Genomic DNA, 18,214 nt, shown 5'->3' on the forward strand with positions numbered 1-18,214 from the left:
CCAAGTAACAAGTTGCAGGACGAGAGGAAACGGCCTCAAGTTGTGCCAGGGGAGGTTTAGGCTGGATATTAGGAAAAATTTCTGCACTGAAAGCATTGTCAAGCACTGGAACAGGCTGCCCAGGGAAGTGGTTGAGTCACCATCCCTGGAGGTATTTACAAGATGTGTAGATGTGGTGCTTAGGGACATGGCTTATTGGTGGACTTGGTAGTGTTAGGTTAACGGTTGGACTCAATGATCTTAAAGGCCTTTTCCAACCTAAATGATTCTATGATTCTGTGATTTTCTCTTGAGGTCTTTACAGAGGATGGTGACAGAAGAGCAAACTAAGGCACTAAAATAAAATGAAAAAAGGTCATAAATTAAAATACTAAATTCTCAGCTCCAAAAGCTAGCATCACACCAGTCTTATCCACACAGAATCTTCATTGAGTGATGTCTTTGTGCTGTGTCCTGGTTTCGGCTGGGACAGAGTTAACTCTCTTCTTAGTAGCTGGTACAGTGCTGTGTTTTGGATTTAGTGTGAGAATAATGTTGATAACACGCTGAAGTTTTAGTTGTTGCTAAGGAGTGCTTATCTTAAGCCAAGGACATTTCAGTTTCCCATGCTCTGCCAGCAAGCAGGTGTGCAAGAAGCTGGGAGGGAGCAGAGCCGGGGCAGCTGACCCGAACTAACCAAAGGGCTATTCCATACCATGGAACATCATGCCCAGTATATAAACAGGGGGGAGTTGGCTGGGAGGCGTGGCTCGCAGCTCGGGAACTAACTGGGCATGGGTCAGCAGGTAGTGAGCAATTGCATTGTGCATCACTGGTTCCCCCCCCCCGCCTTCCTTTTTTTGGTTATGTTCCTTTTCATTACTACTATTATTATTATTATATTTCATTATTACTATTGTTAGTATTATATTTTACTTTAGTTATTAAACTGTTCTTATCTCAACCCACGAGTTTTACTTTTTTTTTCCCCTCTTTCCTCCTCCTCACCCCACTGGGAAGGGGGAGGGGGAAGCGGCTGCGTGGTGCTTAGTTGCTGACTGGGGTTAAACCACGACAGCTGTCATTCACACCTATTCAGGCTGTAAGGGGAAGGACATCAGATTAGATTATTTGTTCTTGTTTGCAAAATACAAATGACTTTACAAAGTGTAAGATTACAGAAGCTGGGAGGCAGCAGGGCATTCGTGTAGAAGAAAATTAAAATATATAATTTAAAATTGACAAATAATTCATGGCAAGTAAGTAAAAGTTTGAAAATCAAACTGCAACCTAAAGGTCTAGACAGTATTGTAATTTCTGTGTTGTCTCAAATGGCTAGATTCATTAACAAGGTTAGCATCATGCATCTGTTCATACTGGCTGTAGGAAGAACAATATACACAATGAAACAAGATAGGAAGGACATGCTAGGTCAGAAGGAAATGCATGGAGAAGTACTGTGCTCTAGAGACTAAAGATGTATGCTATTGTCTCAGTTTAGCTCTGTTTATTGTGCTTTCATGTTTTGAATCCTTGATATTTTCTGAACACTGACTCTGTCGTACTTTGCCATGGAGTGATCATTTGAGAAGAAAAGGTAGATAGGGCTTGGCCACATCATGAGGGCAGTTTGTCTCAGGAGTCATTTTTGTACACAGGCAGGTGGAGACCACTCAGCTGCTGGAAGACAGCCAGATACCAGCAAAAGAGCTAACTGATACCTAAGTCGCAAAGTTGAACATCATGCAGACTCAAGGCTTGACATTTTATATTTAGATTCACACATTTTATGAAGTTTCCAAATAGATACTATTGCTCGTATATGATTCCTATCCCCTCTCTTGCTTGCAGCAGCTGATGAACACTTCCCTCAGAAAGCCTGAGAAACCCCTGCACATTGTATTACAACAAAAGCTAAGCAAATGTTGGGAGCCTGTCTTTTCTGTCCAGCGAGGTGGTGTCAGTAGCTGTACTTCAGTACCTGCCAGGTCTTCAGAAGATGGTATATAGTGATTTCTGTCTGGCTAGTCACCTGCTTGGAAAAGAGGGAAGACGTATATTATATCCTTTGCTCCTCTCCTTCTTAATGTCCGCAACTGCTTGTTTGCGTAGTAACAGGTAGGTAGCATTTAAAACATTAAAAACAGCATGCAAAGATGCCATGGCGACAGTTTTGAAAGGGAAATTCAACAGAAGAAGATATCATTCACTTCTGAGGACATTTCTATTTTCTTGAAAGTTTCAATCTGTAGTGAAATCAAATAGACACACTACAGCATGCACATGAGTGGAAAATACATTTGGAAGGATGCACGTAAAAGCAACAAACTATATTCCAGTGGGACTAAGCCTACCGACCTCGTTTTTGAGGTGATCAGATTCTTTGTAATCTCCAGGGAGCTGTCAGAGCTTACCTCTGAATGGGGGACTTCTTTTAAAAATGCATTTCAGGTCTTCCTTCTTCTAGAGGTGCTTAAAGAGGTAATTGGCAGTATTCTGAAAACATGAAATAAAATAGATAGCAATAGCACAGATAGCTATTTACCTACCTATGCTTAAGTAAATAGTGATAGTATTGTATCAGCATATACACAGATATTGGGATCCCAGGATATCAGTCTGAAAAATTTCTGTCATTTACAGTTGAAACCAAGACAAACAAATGGTTTAAGAAAATGCATGGTTTCTGTCACAGATCTGACTGATCGCACACTACATCTGCATCATTGTATAAGATAATAAAGCAGTAAGAATGTCGTAGTTCTTATGGTTTAACTAAAGAAGATGTACAAGGGATAAGGGAAAGAAGTTATGATGATTCTAATATACTAGAGAAGGTAAATGGAGAGAAAGATTTTCTGGTTTTCATAGATCTGTAAGTATGAAAAAAAATCAAAGATGACTATAAAATACCTGTCATACTCCTCAAAAATGTGTTTACAATTAAAATTTTAATATATTTCTTATGCAACCTAATTGAAAAAAATCACTCTGTAAATCAAGCCAAAGGAAGAATAAAGTGGAGAATGAGAACAATAAAAAAAACAAGTCAAACTTTTATTTGCACAGTAATATATTAGAAAAACATTCTGATTCAAGCAGTTGTTTTGCTTAAGAAAATCACTTTTTTTTCTTCTGACAAGTTTATGCTTTTATAAAAGTCCCTTTATATATTCATAAAGTGGTAGTGACTACACAAAAAGATATATTTGGTACAGAAACTGGTCTGACAAGCTCAAGTTCAAATACAAGTCGGTCTAAAAGACGGTCATATTGGTTATTTCACACTGGCAATTGCTTTTCACTCAGGTCATGAAATTTGTATTTGCTTTACAAAAAACCCCAAATCTCCCTCCAGATCACAAAGAATGAATACACTGCTGTGTTCATATTTGCGTTTCATTGTCAAAGGAAAATCAGGAAAAATTAAGAGTAAAACTGATGTTAGAGGTGATTAATTGTCAGAACCTAGTAGTTATTTTACACATCAATTAATTTTTGTTGCTGTTGTTATTTTCTGTTTTGAGATTGACAAAAAGAAAGCTTAAACCTTTTTACTGTCAAAATAATTATCAGTTGACATAATGTTTACAGTCCTGACAATAAGGCTGGCAACAGACTATCTTGTCACTGCAAAGAAAGAGGTTCATATACAAGAGAAAACTCCATTGACAGTGAGACACAAGGATAGCAGTGAGCCAAAGATCAAACTTGGCTCCAGGGGTGAGTGCATGGCCTACAGAAATATAAATCATTTGTAACAGAGTGCGCATTTCTAAAGGGATTTATACTGCTTCTTTATACTGCCCGTCCACTTTTCTTATTTATGAAGCAGAATGCAACAGAAAATTGTACTCTTGAACTTCTGAGGTTTTTTAGATACAACAATGCCAACACTTCTGCATTGTCAGTCCTAAATGCAGCTAATATTAAAAGTTCAAATCCATGTGGTTTGAACTGGCTAGTTCAGAGGGAAATGTGATTTCCCTTTTTGGTTTCTTGAATGAAAAAAGATCAAATTCAGGCATGAAAATACTTGTATTTAAAGCCAAAACTTCAGGGCACTTTGCAATTTCCTGGTTCAAGTTAACAATTGCCTTTAACTCATTCATGAAATAACTTCATGGCACGAACAAAACCCAGGAATGATTGTCATTTAAGTGAAGGAAATGACAGTGAAAAAAACCCCCAAACCTATTACATTTGCTTTACAAGTCCATATGAAGAGTGGGTTTGGGTTTTGGTTTTGTTGGTTTTTTTTTTTTTTAACATTCTTTGTAGTCTGTGATAGAAAATAAAGGAGAATGGCTTGAGCTGGTGTCCTGGTTTCAGCTGGGATAAAGTTAATTTTCTTCTTAATAGCTGGTACAGTGCTGTGTTTTGGATTTAGTGTGAGAATAGTGTCAATAAAACACTGATGTTTTAGATGTTGCTGAGTAGCGCTTATGCTAAGTTAAAGATTTTTCAGTTTCCCATGCTCTGCCAGCAAGCAGGTGTGCAAGAAGCTGGGAGGGAGCAGAGCCAGGGCAGCTGACCCGAACTAGCCAAAGGGGTATTCCATACCACAGAACCTCATGCTCAGTATATAAACTGCGGGGAGTTGGCCGGGAGGGGCGGATCGCTGCTTGGGCATCCGTCAGTGGGTAGTGAGCAATTGCACTGTACATGACTTGTATTTTATTGGGTTTTATTTCTCTCTTTTTTTTGTTCTATTCCTTTTTGTTGCTATTATTATTATTATATTTTTATTATTATTAGTTAGCATTATATTTTATTTTACTTTAGTTATTAAACTACTCTTATCTCAACTCATGAGTTTTACTTACTTTTCCCTAATCCTCCTCCCCATCCCACTGGGAGGAGGGAGAGAGGAGCGGCTGCGTGGTGCTTAGCTGCTGGCTGGGGTTAAACCACAACAGCTGGCCAGAGTGAAAGTAGCAAGGCTAACCTGAAAAAGACATCTTGCAGGATTTCAAAGTGGAGTAGAAGATAAGGTACAATATTAAGAGCATCTTAAACCAAGGGTTGTTTTATATTCACTTACCTTCGAGCAAACCAAGCTGAAGGTCAAACAAATGAATTGCCAATATTATCAGGCCCTCCAGATCACCCTGGGTACTTCTGTTTCCCCATCAAAGCACAATTAGGCAATTCTCCCAGCAAAACACTAGGTCTACATTGCAGTATAGCAATAGTGAAGAGCTTCTTTTCCCTATCACTTACATTATGTAAGTAAGTCAGTAAATGGAGACACCAGCAACCTCAGTGTCATTTGTCAAATTATTCTGGGATTGGGGACAGATCTCTGATTCTCAAGCCTGTGCTGTACCACTAGATAAGATTCTTATCATTTTATTACATCAATGTGTGTTTTCAGAGAAAGTTATGCAGAGGGAAATACTGCTAGCTTCAAGTTTTTAGATAATATACATTTTGCCTATTTTGAAAAGAATTTCATTTACCAAAGTCTATGATAAAGTATGTTTCTAAAGCCTACAGAGTTTTGTAAACTATTTGAAGATGGCTCTGTGGAGATATACTCTGTCAAGAAGCTTTCTGAGAAATATCAGGCTGGCAAAGCTGGAGCAGCTCTGATATGTCTTCAGCTGCATCTTCCCCAGTTACAGCTGAAGAGAGATGGGGTTGAACTCAGTGACACTGGCAGTCCCCTGGCCCTGTGAAAGAAACAGTGGCTGTGGGAAGGGTCAGGAGTCAAATACAGTGGAAATGGCTCATGGTTGAAATGGATAGCCTGCTTAAGGGGAGACAAAGGTTTCAGTGAGAACGTGGGCTTTGAGCTACTCGCTCTGTCTCTGATGTTTGTGCAGTCCATTTGAGCAGCAGAATCTGTAAACAGAACAGCAACTGGCCATACACTGCAGGGGATACAGAAATTTGCACGAGAATAGAGTTGTTCTTTGGCTGGTTATGTGTGTGGGAGAGGCGTGGCCCAGTAACCTTGCAGATCCTTCCAGTCGTCTTCAACAGATCGAAGAGCACATATATGTTTTAAAGGATTTCTCTCTGTTTGATGATTACCAAAACATGTTAAACAGATTTGATAATGCCACTTAAAACTGGATGATTTGTTAGGCTTCCAGCCTTCCATTACTTACAAAAATTATAGCCTCTTTCTTAAAAGATATTCCTAGTTTTTCCTTCACAATGAAAACACAGTTATTGAAGACAACAGTGATATTTTAAACAGACAACTGTTAAAATCTTTACACTTCCAGAAATCTTTCAGAGATTCTTTCCTGCCACCTCTGAACAATTATTAATCTTGTCTCACTGCTGTTTCTTCTTTCCTCCATCTTAAACCTGGAAATGATAATTATCAGAGATCACCAATGCAATGTAGAAAGGAAAATAGTTAAGGACAACAAAAATCATACCAACGAAACAGAGCAGAACTCAGCCACAGACATGAAGAGGCACCTCCCTGGATCCTTCTCCCCCCCCCCAAGCTAAGAGTCTGAAGTTGGAAACAAAACAGAGAAAGCACATGTCTGTGGAGGTGTGGGTGGGGAAGGCACTGCTGCTGCTTGCTGACCGATGAGTCAGTTGGGCACCTGCAGCAGCCACTCTGTGGCTTGATCCCATGGACATGGGAAGTGCTAGGGATAAACCTTTCCTGGGAGGGGACTGCTCTGTTTCTCCATTGAAAACTCAAATGTTGACCTACCATGAGCATAATAAGCAAATGTAATGCGTGGTAGCACTGCTATCAAGGCCAAAACCAATTCATGTTAGTACTGAAGTGCTTGATAAATGCATGTTATTTGCCTAATAATGGGTTGAGGAAGTGTTTAAACCAGCTTGGTAAGAAAGTAAGACATTATCACCAAAAAAGCCTGCATTTACCTTAGTTTCTTTCTTAGATCAGTAAACCTGACTTACTCTTACCTGAGCTGGTGTTTTTTGGTATGGTTATAATTTCAATTAATTCATTCCCTTCCATTTATTATAAAGAAAAACATACATATTTTCAGATTTAATTAAGTCTAAATCCTGAGTGCCTAGGAAATACTTTGAGAGTTGTTCTTCTTTCAGTGCTTTTCCCTTGTAATTGCTCAATAAGCAAAAATGTTTGGTCACATAAGAACAATATCATAAAAACAATCACAGCAGCCGGCTAAAATCTCTTCTTAAATTTCATAAAATTTTCAGTCTCCTACATGTTTTCCTGGAGAAGTTGTGCAGCACAGCCTAGATGCAATCATAGCTCACAGATACCTCCTCCATGTTTCTATGAATTGTTATCTCACACTGCTTAAAAAACACAGATTCAATAAATAAATAAATAAATAAATAAATAAAACAATTAAGATTCTATGCTATCCACCAACATCTGGAACTCTGTCCTTTGTCTTGAAAAACAGAAGGTCATATGAGATGCACAAATAATTTACAAGATTTGCAAGGTTGTTCTCTGATGCTGTTGATGGCACCTGAGAATACAGGTCTGAGACTTAGAAATTCAGAGTAGGCTCATTTGGAAAGGAAGCAGTTTATAAAGTGATAAGAATTAATCAAAAAGATATGCTGCTTATTAGAGTTTTAAGAGGTTACAGTTTCAAAGTTTCTCATGCTTAGTTGCTTCAAATCACCCATGCTTACAGACATCTAAAATATTCATGGTCTATGGATCTCTAATGGGATAATATGCATCAGGAATCTGGCATAAATATCAGTGTGTGAATTTTATTTATTTAGTTAGCTGAAAAAATATGATTCAATATTCTCTAAGGTGTGGGTCTGTGAATTAATACTGCCAGAAGTGATCATGCCCATATTAGAATGAGTAAGAAATACATATCCTTGTAACATGTAAATCATTACACCCCTGGCAAGTAAGTCAATCTAGCTAATTCATATCATGTGTTCTGACTAGAAATATTTTTCACTGATTTGGAGAATGATATTTTCAGTCTACATTTTGTTAATGAGGCAAAAATAGTATCTACCTCTTTAGAAAAGAGTGGCCTTTTACAGCAATTCTACACACAATTAATATAAAAAGAGAGTGAGATATTCAGCTGCTATTTACAAACTTACTCCACAGAGGCTATGGTGATTTATATGTGTAGAGAATCTTCCCTGCAATACTACTTTTGCAAAAATTAATTATGTTTTAGAGTCATAGTAATATGATAATATGATGCAGAAACTTTATCAAAAGCCATATTAATTAATTCTAGCACTAGTCACTGATCATTAGTTCATGCACTGTAATAATCAGTTCCAGAATCAACAAATCCTATGTTCTCAGTTAATTTCTCTGTTTTTAAAAGGGAGCCAGCTCTAACACTCTTTTAATAAAATGAAAATGAATCCCTGATATTTGATAGATTAGAAAATTTTAATCAATTTACACTTTATTAAAAAAGCTTGAAAAAATCTTACATTCCTATTATATTGCTGCCAGAGTCTAGCAGAGGTTTGTTATATCTCAGATTCTTGCCTTTTATCTGTAGCCGTTTTATTTTCTTAACTAGATGAGAGTGCATCCATATCTTTTATGGGGTTTTAGCATTTAAGTCATCCTTTTTACTTCATAGCAGAATTTAGGTCAGCATTGCTAATTATTTTTTATCTAATTCTTTAATTTCATCTTGCCTGGGCATAAATGACATCATAAATGCTAGAGTATCTTATAGGAATGTTTTACAGTTGTAAGTTACTTAAAATATTACTGGAAGATTGGGCCCTGCAATTTTTGCACATTTATTTTAAAGCATATAACTTACTTGAAGCGTTAGTTCAAAAATGTTTGATGGGCTGAGATCACAATGTGCTACAAAGTAATTCATATTACAGAAGAAAAAATTAGGCAGAGAATTAGGCAGACATAATGTGCCCATCTTAAGCAGACACCAAGACCTTCCCCTTTTTAAAAATCTGGCTTAAGAGTGCCAAAAGTTATACTAGCTTCAGCAAACCTGGGATTTTAAGCAAGCTGCAGGAATCAAGTAGCAAACAAGAAGAGAATGCCCAAGAGGAGAAAAAAGGAATAATGCCATTTTGGAGCATGTCTAACAGTGGATACAATTTCAGAATTCCCAAATACTTCAATGTTTGGGACCAAATCCTTCCAGGAGTAAGTCAGTGAGGTTTCGCTGAATTCATTGGAGCTATACTGAAATAGTTTTTAAAGCGAATCTCTTCCCTCCCCCATGCACCTCCAATATTGTCAGCTCCTCTATTCCCTTGGCAGCATCTCTGTCGTGACTATCCATGAGCCACGTATAGGTATTGCTTTAACTAATCTTCATGCATAGTTAAAATAAACTGCGCAAAAATCTAAGTTGGAAGGCAACCAAGTCCATAGTTACCTTTTGGGCTCTACCTTGCCACAGCATGGTTCTTGCATGAAAAATTCAAATGACTTTTTCATATTTCAAGTACACACAGATTCAAAAATAAGCAAATACATACAGGTACACTTCTGGCTGGACAAAAAGATCTGTCTCAAGCAAAGATGTTCTTATACTAATGAAGTTACAAGGCATGCAACTGCCTCAACACCATGTCCTGTCTTTTAGAAAGTCTTTGATTCTCACAGAATTCCAAAGTATCAGCTGCACAGAGCTGCAGAATAGCTGAGGATGGCGGATCGTCTGGACATCATCTAGTCAAATCCTGGGTCAAAGAAAGGCCACTTACAGCAAATTGTCTAGGATGGTGTTCAGGTTTTAAATATGTCCAAGGATGGAGACTCCACAACCTCTCTGGGCAACCTGCACCAGTGCTCAGTCACCCTCACAGTGAAAAAGTTTTCATGTTTAAATGCAATTTCTTGTATTTCAGTATGTGCCCATTGCCTCTGATCCATAACCCCTGAGAAAAGCCTGTCACTGTCTTCTATATGCCCGCCCTTCAGGTATTTGTACACATGGATAAGATCCCCCCTGAGCCTTCTCTTCTCCAGGCTGAACAGTCCCAGATCTCTCAACCTGCCTGCATAACAGAGATGCTCCAGTCCCTTCATCATCTTTGTGACTGTTCGCTGGACTGATTCCAGTATGTTCATGTCTCTTGCACTAGGAAGCCTGGAACTGGACCCGGCAATCCAGATGTGGCCTCACCAGTGCTGAGCAGAGGGGAAGGATCACTTCCCTCTGCCTGCTGGCAATGGTCCTCCTAATGCAGCCCGTGAGGCTGTTGGCTGTCTTTGCTGCAAGGGCACCTTGCTTGTTCATGTTCATCTTCCTGTCCACCAGGAACCCCAGGTCCTTTTCTGCAGAGCTCCCTTCCAGGCAGTTGGCCCTCAGCATTTTCTTGTGCATTGGTCTTTCTTTTGGTGCTGAGGTACCTAGAGAAGCCTTTTTTGTTGCCTTTTATGTTCCTAACCCGGTCCAAATCTGATGAAGTTTGTCTTTCTTATCTCCCTCCCTGCATCTTCTAGCAATGTCTGTATTTCTCTTGGGTCATCTTACCCTGCTTCTAATTCTTGTATGCCTCCTTTTTGTGTTTGAGTTTTGTCAGGAGATTCTTGTTCATCCACACAGGCCTCCTGCCACCTTTGCTTGAGTTCCTGAATTTCTCCATTCAAGCTCAAGAATGGAGATAGAACATTCTTGAGCTTGGAGGAGATGAAAATTGAAAAATGAATAATTTCTCCTGGACCACTGTTCACTCCAGGGATGTTTCCCATTGGCTTCTTCTAAACAGTTCCCTGTCAAAGTCTGCTCCCCTGAAGTCTAGGATTGTGATCTTGCTTTTTGCCCTGCTTCTTCCTCTCAGGATCCTGTATACCATCTCATGTGGCTGCTGCCAGCCTTCACTGACCAGTCCTGCCTGGTTTATAAGAATCACACCCTGCAGAGCATCTCTCTGATGGCTCCTTGATCATATGTGTTAGAGAGTTATCATGAATGCACTCCAGAAGCTTCCTTGACTGCTTGTGCCCTGTTATGCTGTTCCTCCAGAAGACATGGGGGACTAGAACCACCTGAATGAGGACCAGGGCCTGAGAAGTGGATGCTGCTTCTAGTTGTCTGAAGAGGGCCTCATCTACTTGATTAGGAGGTCTATGGCAGATGGTCACAAAATCACTCATATTGGTCTGCCCTCTTAACCCTGGCCCATGCCCTCTTAACCCTGGCCCTTATGTCTTCAGCTGTCTCCTCTCCCATTATCAGCTCACCTAAAAGATCCTGACACAGAGCCCAGAAACTGCTGCACAAAATCCTGCTTCTGTGGGCTCCCTCTGCTAGCTGTGCTTCCAATTTTTATACAAATAAAAACGGAAACTTTAGCAACCCAGGCACTTACTGATCCAAACATATTCTTAGAAGCACAAAGGTAATTACCTGGAGATAATTACCCACTTTCTTAAAAAAATGATTTTATAACAGTTCTCTAAAATGGAAGTTTAATTGAAGAAATAAGGATACATTGGATCTATATGGTAGGGGAAATAAGGTCACCCTCCTTAATAAAGCAGCTCATCACCTGTTGTCACCTCTTATGTTCATGTGTAGAGCACTACAACCTACTTTTCCAACTGTAAGCAGAAAAAAGCAAACTTCCTGATCCACTTCTAATCACAGCTGCTCCAAGAGCTTCACAAATTAAATTATACATTTGGAAAATACCAGTCTTTCTCAGGTAATTTGGGAAGAAATAATATCGATGAGTTGTTTTGCTGGAATCTTCTCAGTAAGAGTTAATTTCTTCAAACCTGGATTAGTCACCCAATGATTAATTTCACTAATAATATTTGACTAGTTAGTTATTGTTTTAATGAAAATCTAGTTTTTCCACACTTCTTATTTCTCAAATACGAAATTTTAACACTTTATGATAATTTATAAATTAATTTTTCACAGCAGGTTCACATGTAGAATATGCCTGAAGGTAGTTGAAAAAGTTCCCTAATGTAGAATATGCATAGATTTAAGGCTATTGATAAGAGGTAAGACACAAATTAAATGTCCAGCAGTTACACTAAGGCTGCAGCTATGTGTCAGTGCTACTTAGATGGCTAATGTCTAGACATAGGGGAAAAAAATACAGTAATAGCGGAAAGAGAATAGTTTACATTTTTTCACTGCTATATTTACTTATAAGTCGAAAATGACCATTTCTTAATGCAAAGATGAGAGAGTAGTTGGAGAAGGGAAGCGTGTATGATACATTTTTAAACAAAGATTATTTCTAGCTTGAGACAAAATAGGTAAACAACTGTTTCTATGTTACACTGCATACAGTGACCTGATACACAGGGAACGATTGTGGTACCCTTGTTCTGCGAGCAGGAACCATTAAGCAGTTGCTCTAGTGAAAAAGAAACAGAAGTTGATGTTTATTTCTGATTTGAATTAGGTAGCCATTGAAAAATCAATTCTGTTTTCTACACTCTTAATTAGTAAGCAATCCGTCAGAACCAAACAGCATAGATATCTTATGAAAACTTTAATGCAGCCATAGCCCTTAATTCCAGGTTTGCATTGGAGGTTTATGGAGTGAGGTAGAGATAAAATAATAAGGGAAGATTTTCCCATCTTTTCTATTCATCAGTCACATTAATGGTACCAAAATGTGCCATAACGTTCACCTTAAATTAATTATATAACAAGGAAATGGATTTTTTCTCATTCTTGTATCTCTGCTATAACTTTCATCAGTCCTTGTAGAATAAACATAATGTCTACTGGAAAATATAAACAACTCGTGGACAATTCATATTCTCGTGATAACCTTTTCTTTTTTTTTCTTTTTATGAAAGTACTTCCTCATTTTATAACAACATATGGCAACTTTTTTTTTTGCTTGGCTTTCTCTTTTGTGCTACGCTTTTGTATTACCACAGCTATACAAATGCACCCATCCATTTCTGAAAGACCATTATTTCACTACTAAATTGGGACATTATTTCCTATTACTGCATGTGCTCCAACGGTTGTTGTTACTGATTTAGTGGAAGTAACATTTACTACAACTTCCTTCCTTTTAAAGCAGAAATTGTTTTGTCTGACAAGACTGGAAGACAACTATATTGTTGTTACTGAAAAAAAATCTCATGAAAATTCATGCAAAGTCACTTTATTTGAAATATTCGTAATTTAAACGCGACTGAACTTTCTCAACTCATTCAATACACCTTGTGTCATAAGAGAAGAACTAAAGATACAGTAGCCAAAAATTCTCTGTTCTTTTAGAGAAGAGAAGGAGTGGTGCCAAAATGATCCAATTGTGAACACTCTAGGATTGATGCAATTCTGAAGAAAAGCAAGCTGGTAAGAAAAGCAAGCACTCAGAGAGGTGCTGTATTTGTTTACATGGACTACCAATGACCTGTCTGAAATTCGCTTGCAATTCAAAATATTCAAACATGCTTTACTTCACCAATAGCTATCTATGAATTCAACAAATCAAGATTTCACAGAGGAAAGCTCTGTGAGCCTTAACTACAATGCATTGTGGCTGAAGCCATAATCCACGGGGGGACAGTCTTTGAAGACATAGGAATTTTTATTTTTCATTGTTACAGCAGATCCAACCCAGACACTATTTCAGGTCCAGATAAAACATACTAAAAGGCTGCTGCTTCACTAAGCAAAGCCTGAAATAAGGAGACAGAAATTTAGGAAAATTGTGTTACTTTTAGTTCAGAGGAAAGAAATGGAAGCAAAGAAAGACTGCTTACTACTCACTCACTACTCACTACTCACTGCTCTCTACTTACTACTGAGTACTTAATTTAAACAGCAAGGGAATCTTCTAATACAGGTGGAGGTGGCAGCTCTGTGTCCCGAGGCAGCTCAACAAGCTGCTTTCTCCAAATGCGGCTGACTGGAGAGTTAAATCCAGTCTGCCCAGTAGGCTTGGAGCTACTAGGGAAAGGAAGGACGTCTGGGTGCATACCCTCAAATCACAGGCTAGTAAAGAGAGGGTCAAACAGTAAGACCAAAGGAATGGGGCCAACACCACAGACCCTTAAACTACACCTTTCCATTTTTTCCTGGAAGACAGTTCTCAATAGAAATGGCTTGGCATGTTTTATTCACCATTGTTTTTTCCACCATTGTTTTTTCACTGGACCTTGCTGAGAAAAAAGAAATAATGAAAATACGTGAATGTAACACTATGTTCTACACGTTTCCTTCTTCCTAAAAATGTTAGAAATGTCCTTTCTAACATAGCAATACTTACTGTAAGAAGAAAATTGACACATATTTGCACATACTGCACTAATGGCCTTCAGAGGGTACATGTCTTCTGAACATAGTAGTTCAAAAGCTTGTTTTAAAATAACTTTTTAGCTGAGCAGTTTTCAAAGGTAGCTGAATTAATTGTATTCTGGATAAAATTATCCAGAAGACAAATTAATTAAACTGAGAATAAGGCCATAATTTAAAATTTTACTTGTAAATTTTATTTGTATCTAAATTTTATTTATAAGACCTCCAATATATCATGTTTCAGTGATTTTTTCATACAGAGACAGTGATTTAAGATATGTCAAGGGAAAAGACTTACCAGTCTAGTCTGGTGTAAGTAGATGCTGAGTTCAGTGCTGTGAGTAAATTTCTCACCAAAACTGTGTGGGTTTTTGTTTTCTTAATGTGAATCATATATTCCTTACAAAAATTAGTGCAGTCTCAATTTGCAGCTCCAGTTTATGTTCTGCAGGTATAACTGTTCCTCTGTAACACACCTCAGTTACAACAATAATGACCAAAAAATGGACATTTCTAGTTGTTTACGTACTTCCCAGTCTTGCTGCCATTCCCATTAAAAAGCAGGTGAGACAAAACCCTTTATGCTCACTGTTAAGGACATTCATGCAAGATGAAGAAGATGGAGGCTGAAAGCCTTCAGGCTTTTTAGAAAAGTAGATAATACCAATAGGGTATACTAATGTTTCCTGACTGTATGTAGTGTTAAACAGTCGGGATGCTCCATCAGTCCCATCAGAGCACTTCCAAGCCGCCCACCCCCTCCAGGAGCCCCCTGACTGCGGAAGTGATTCAGACTGAGGCACAGTCACAAAACCAGGATTATTTTCCTCTTCTGAAGCACTGATCAGGAATAAAACAGCTTCAGAGGGACACCAAACCTTGCTACCTCTTTATTCCCCCTTTTTCCCCCCTTCCAAGTTCTTCCCAATCACCACAGTAATTTCTTTCAAACAGCTCCCTCCTGCTTATTCTTTTACTGTAGATCCTCATTTTGCTGATTTATACCCTTACTTACTACCTGTGATAGAGTTGCCCTGGTAATTTCTGTCTTGATCAGCAATTCATGTTAATTTCTCCTTCTGTTACACTGTTTCTTATTTCTGTCATTTCCCATGTTTCTATGTTGTTAGTTCAGCCCCTAATCAAGGTTGTTTAAGTTGTATATCCTGTAGCCCCTCTTTGCTATCTGTAACACCTTGTAATTTTTCGTCCTATTATCTTGATAGTGCAGCCACAATTCAGGGTCAGCATTCCACATGCATGCCAAAACATAGTTAAAAAAAACCCAAACGGCAAAAAAAGGTCTACAATCACTTGTCAATGAATAGCTTTATGAACTGTAGCACCAAATTTTTCTATAAGCAAGTCATTCTCTCCTATACCAGTATTCAGTCTCCCATGTTGGAAACTTTCATTCTCCCTCAGAAATCTGTTTCAATAGAAAGCAATGATCCACTTTGTGGATTATAACATGATAATTTCACTTTCATTATATGACCTTCAGGATTTTCTTCTCAGTGGCCATTACTGCTGTCAGTAGAACTGAAGTTACAATAAGCCAGACCAGAATTTCCGTATAATATTTTTCATAAAAGACAAAATCACGCTCAAAGGTCTTCGAAAGATGTCACCAAGTGACACCAAGATGTCACAATGTCTTTCCAGGAGGTGCTAACACATAGGTGCTAAGTAAACAGCACTAGAACAATAGTATGAACACAGTCTTGTGATTAAAAGGTCTTTGCCTTCCATAAGATTATTACCAGGAAATCTGACCACCTTATAGCCAGTTTGTACAAGAATTAAGTATTTTACTCCTGAATACAGCTATTTCAGATCATCATTTCTGACACCATTTATGTTGACTGCTAAATGATTTCTATATTGTCCTTTTAAACAAATGAATCACCACCAGCATCAATATCTACATCTGCTAAACAGCAGATGGTGTTTGTTTTCTTGGATCAGATTCCCTATGAATTCCTTGAAAGAAGGTACTGTTGTGTGTGTGGAGGAAAAATGGGCTATTCTGGTATGGTCTGTCCTTGGCATATGCCTTGGACTCCATTTTCTGTCTTTTTGTGTGTTAATATATTTTTCTTCTGAGGAAGTCCTTCTTTCTTGGAAGGAACTGCTGAATTCATTGCCATAATTTTGTTTTTCCACTTCTGCTCCTCTTCCCATCCCTGGATGTTACAAAATAGATAACTATGCAGGGCTTAACACACAGAGAATTCTGGCCTGCAAAATAAAATTATTATACTTTTCATGAGAGGTAGAATTACCACCCTGCACCACATATGCTGTCATTGAGTAATGAAAATGTCCTAGGCCTCAGATTTTCTTGTGTGTACGTGCAGCCTATCAGGCAGGAAACTCTGTCCACAAAATAAAATGATTACAGTACTCTCAGTCAGGGAGAGAATTAGTATTCAAGAGAGACAATGATTAATGAATGTTGCTCAGGGTTCTGCAGCAAGGTCTGCACAACTTGGGGCCCAAAATACAGATGGAGAACAAAGGTTGGTTTAATTAAATAAGGTAGGAAACACCAATTTGCTGCTGCTAACCACTTTAGCAGCATTTCCCACAAAGGCAAGAAGAGTAAAAAACAACACCAGTACAGAGTGGAAATATTTTCATCCCTGTTACCAGTGCCTTTTCTCATTCTGAACTATGATGGGACAGAGCATTAAACAGATACAATCTTCCATTTAAAAATGTGGAGTCAGCTGCCTAGTACTAATTGGTGAAGATTTATTGAATTCATAATATTCTGTGTTTAAAAACACACATGAGAGCATGGACCACAATTTTAGATTTTGAAATTTTCACTACCTCATAGCTATAAACTGTATTTGGCTTTATTTCAGCCGCATAATTAATTACAGGCTGTATAAACACTTGTATACACTCAGTCTGAACCCCATTTTTTTTGTGTGGTTTACTCATGATATTTCTAAGCTCATAAATCACAAAACTCAGCAAAGTCAGATAAAAAATGTCCACATCAGATGAAAAGATTCTTCCTGATTCTTCCACAGTTTCAAAATTTTTTAAATAGATCAATTCTTTGTAACATCCCATTATGTATACACTTTGCCAATCAATCTTACTCTAGAAGTCTGTTGTTGAGGTTCATTGGAGACTTGTAGAAACTTTCAGAGGAGCTCAATTAAGCCTCAACATTGTTTAAATATCGACCCCAGGCTGGTATAATCAGTTTATCTGAGCCAGCGTATATTATTTTTCTGAAAGTTGGTGTTATGCTGCTGGACCTATACTTTTTCTTTTTTTCCCCAATTCTCTGGTACCTCCATGTGACAGAAGTAGTTCATCCTGCTTCTTATTGTGTGTATTTCAGAAATTTTTACTGAAGATCCCCACCATTTCTGTGTCTTCATGAAAGCTTCTCCTGTAGAAAAAAAAGCTTTTGTTTCTTAACCTCAGGAGTCAGCCACAAGCTTTTTCTTAATGAATTCATCTTTCTAACATCAATGTTCTGTTTTTCACAACTTCTGATTTATTTTAACAGCTTTTCCCTTTTCTCTCCTCTTGGGGATAACAAATAGAATATATTTTTCTAATTGATGTCTCCTCTTTCTGGATGGTTGCTTATTCTAAGATTTCCTTTCCTTGCCTGTGTGGCTGCACCATCTTTACCCTGCAATAGGCTTTTCTTATATTCAGATTTTTCAATCATATTTTTCTTTCAACCAATTTAACTCCAAATTTTCCTCAGCATCTGTGACTGAACCTCTGAGGCACTGATAGTACATATTACTGCATCAGACCTCTCTCTGCTTGCCTACAGTGAATGTGGTCATGATTCTTGAGGCAATATGTAATTGTAGTTGTGTTCAAAGAAGGACTGTCTCGTGCGGCCATAATATAGAATAGAATAGAATAGAATAGAATAGAGTAGTTCAGTTGGAAAAGACCTATCAATGACCACCTAGTCCAACTGCCTGATCACTGCATATGTGAACCACAGCTCTGTAATCTTCCTGCAAAGCCTGACCTTGCTTCCAGAGATTGCACAACTT

Source organism: Gymnogyps californianus, chromosome Z (genome assembly GCF_018139145.2).
Source record: "Gymnogyps californianus isolate 813 chromosome Z, ASM1813914v2, whole genome shotgun sequence".
Classification (NCBI taxonomy): domain Eukaryota; kingdom Metazoa; phylum Chordata; class Aves; order Accipitriformes; family Cathartidae; genus Gymnogyps; species Gymnogyps californianus.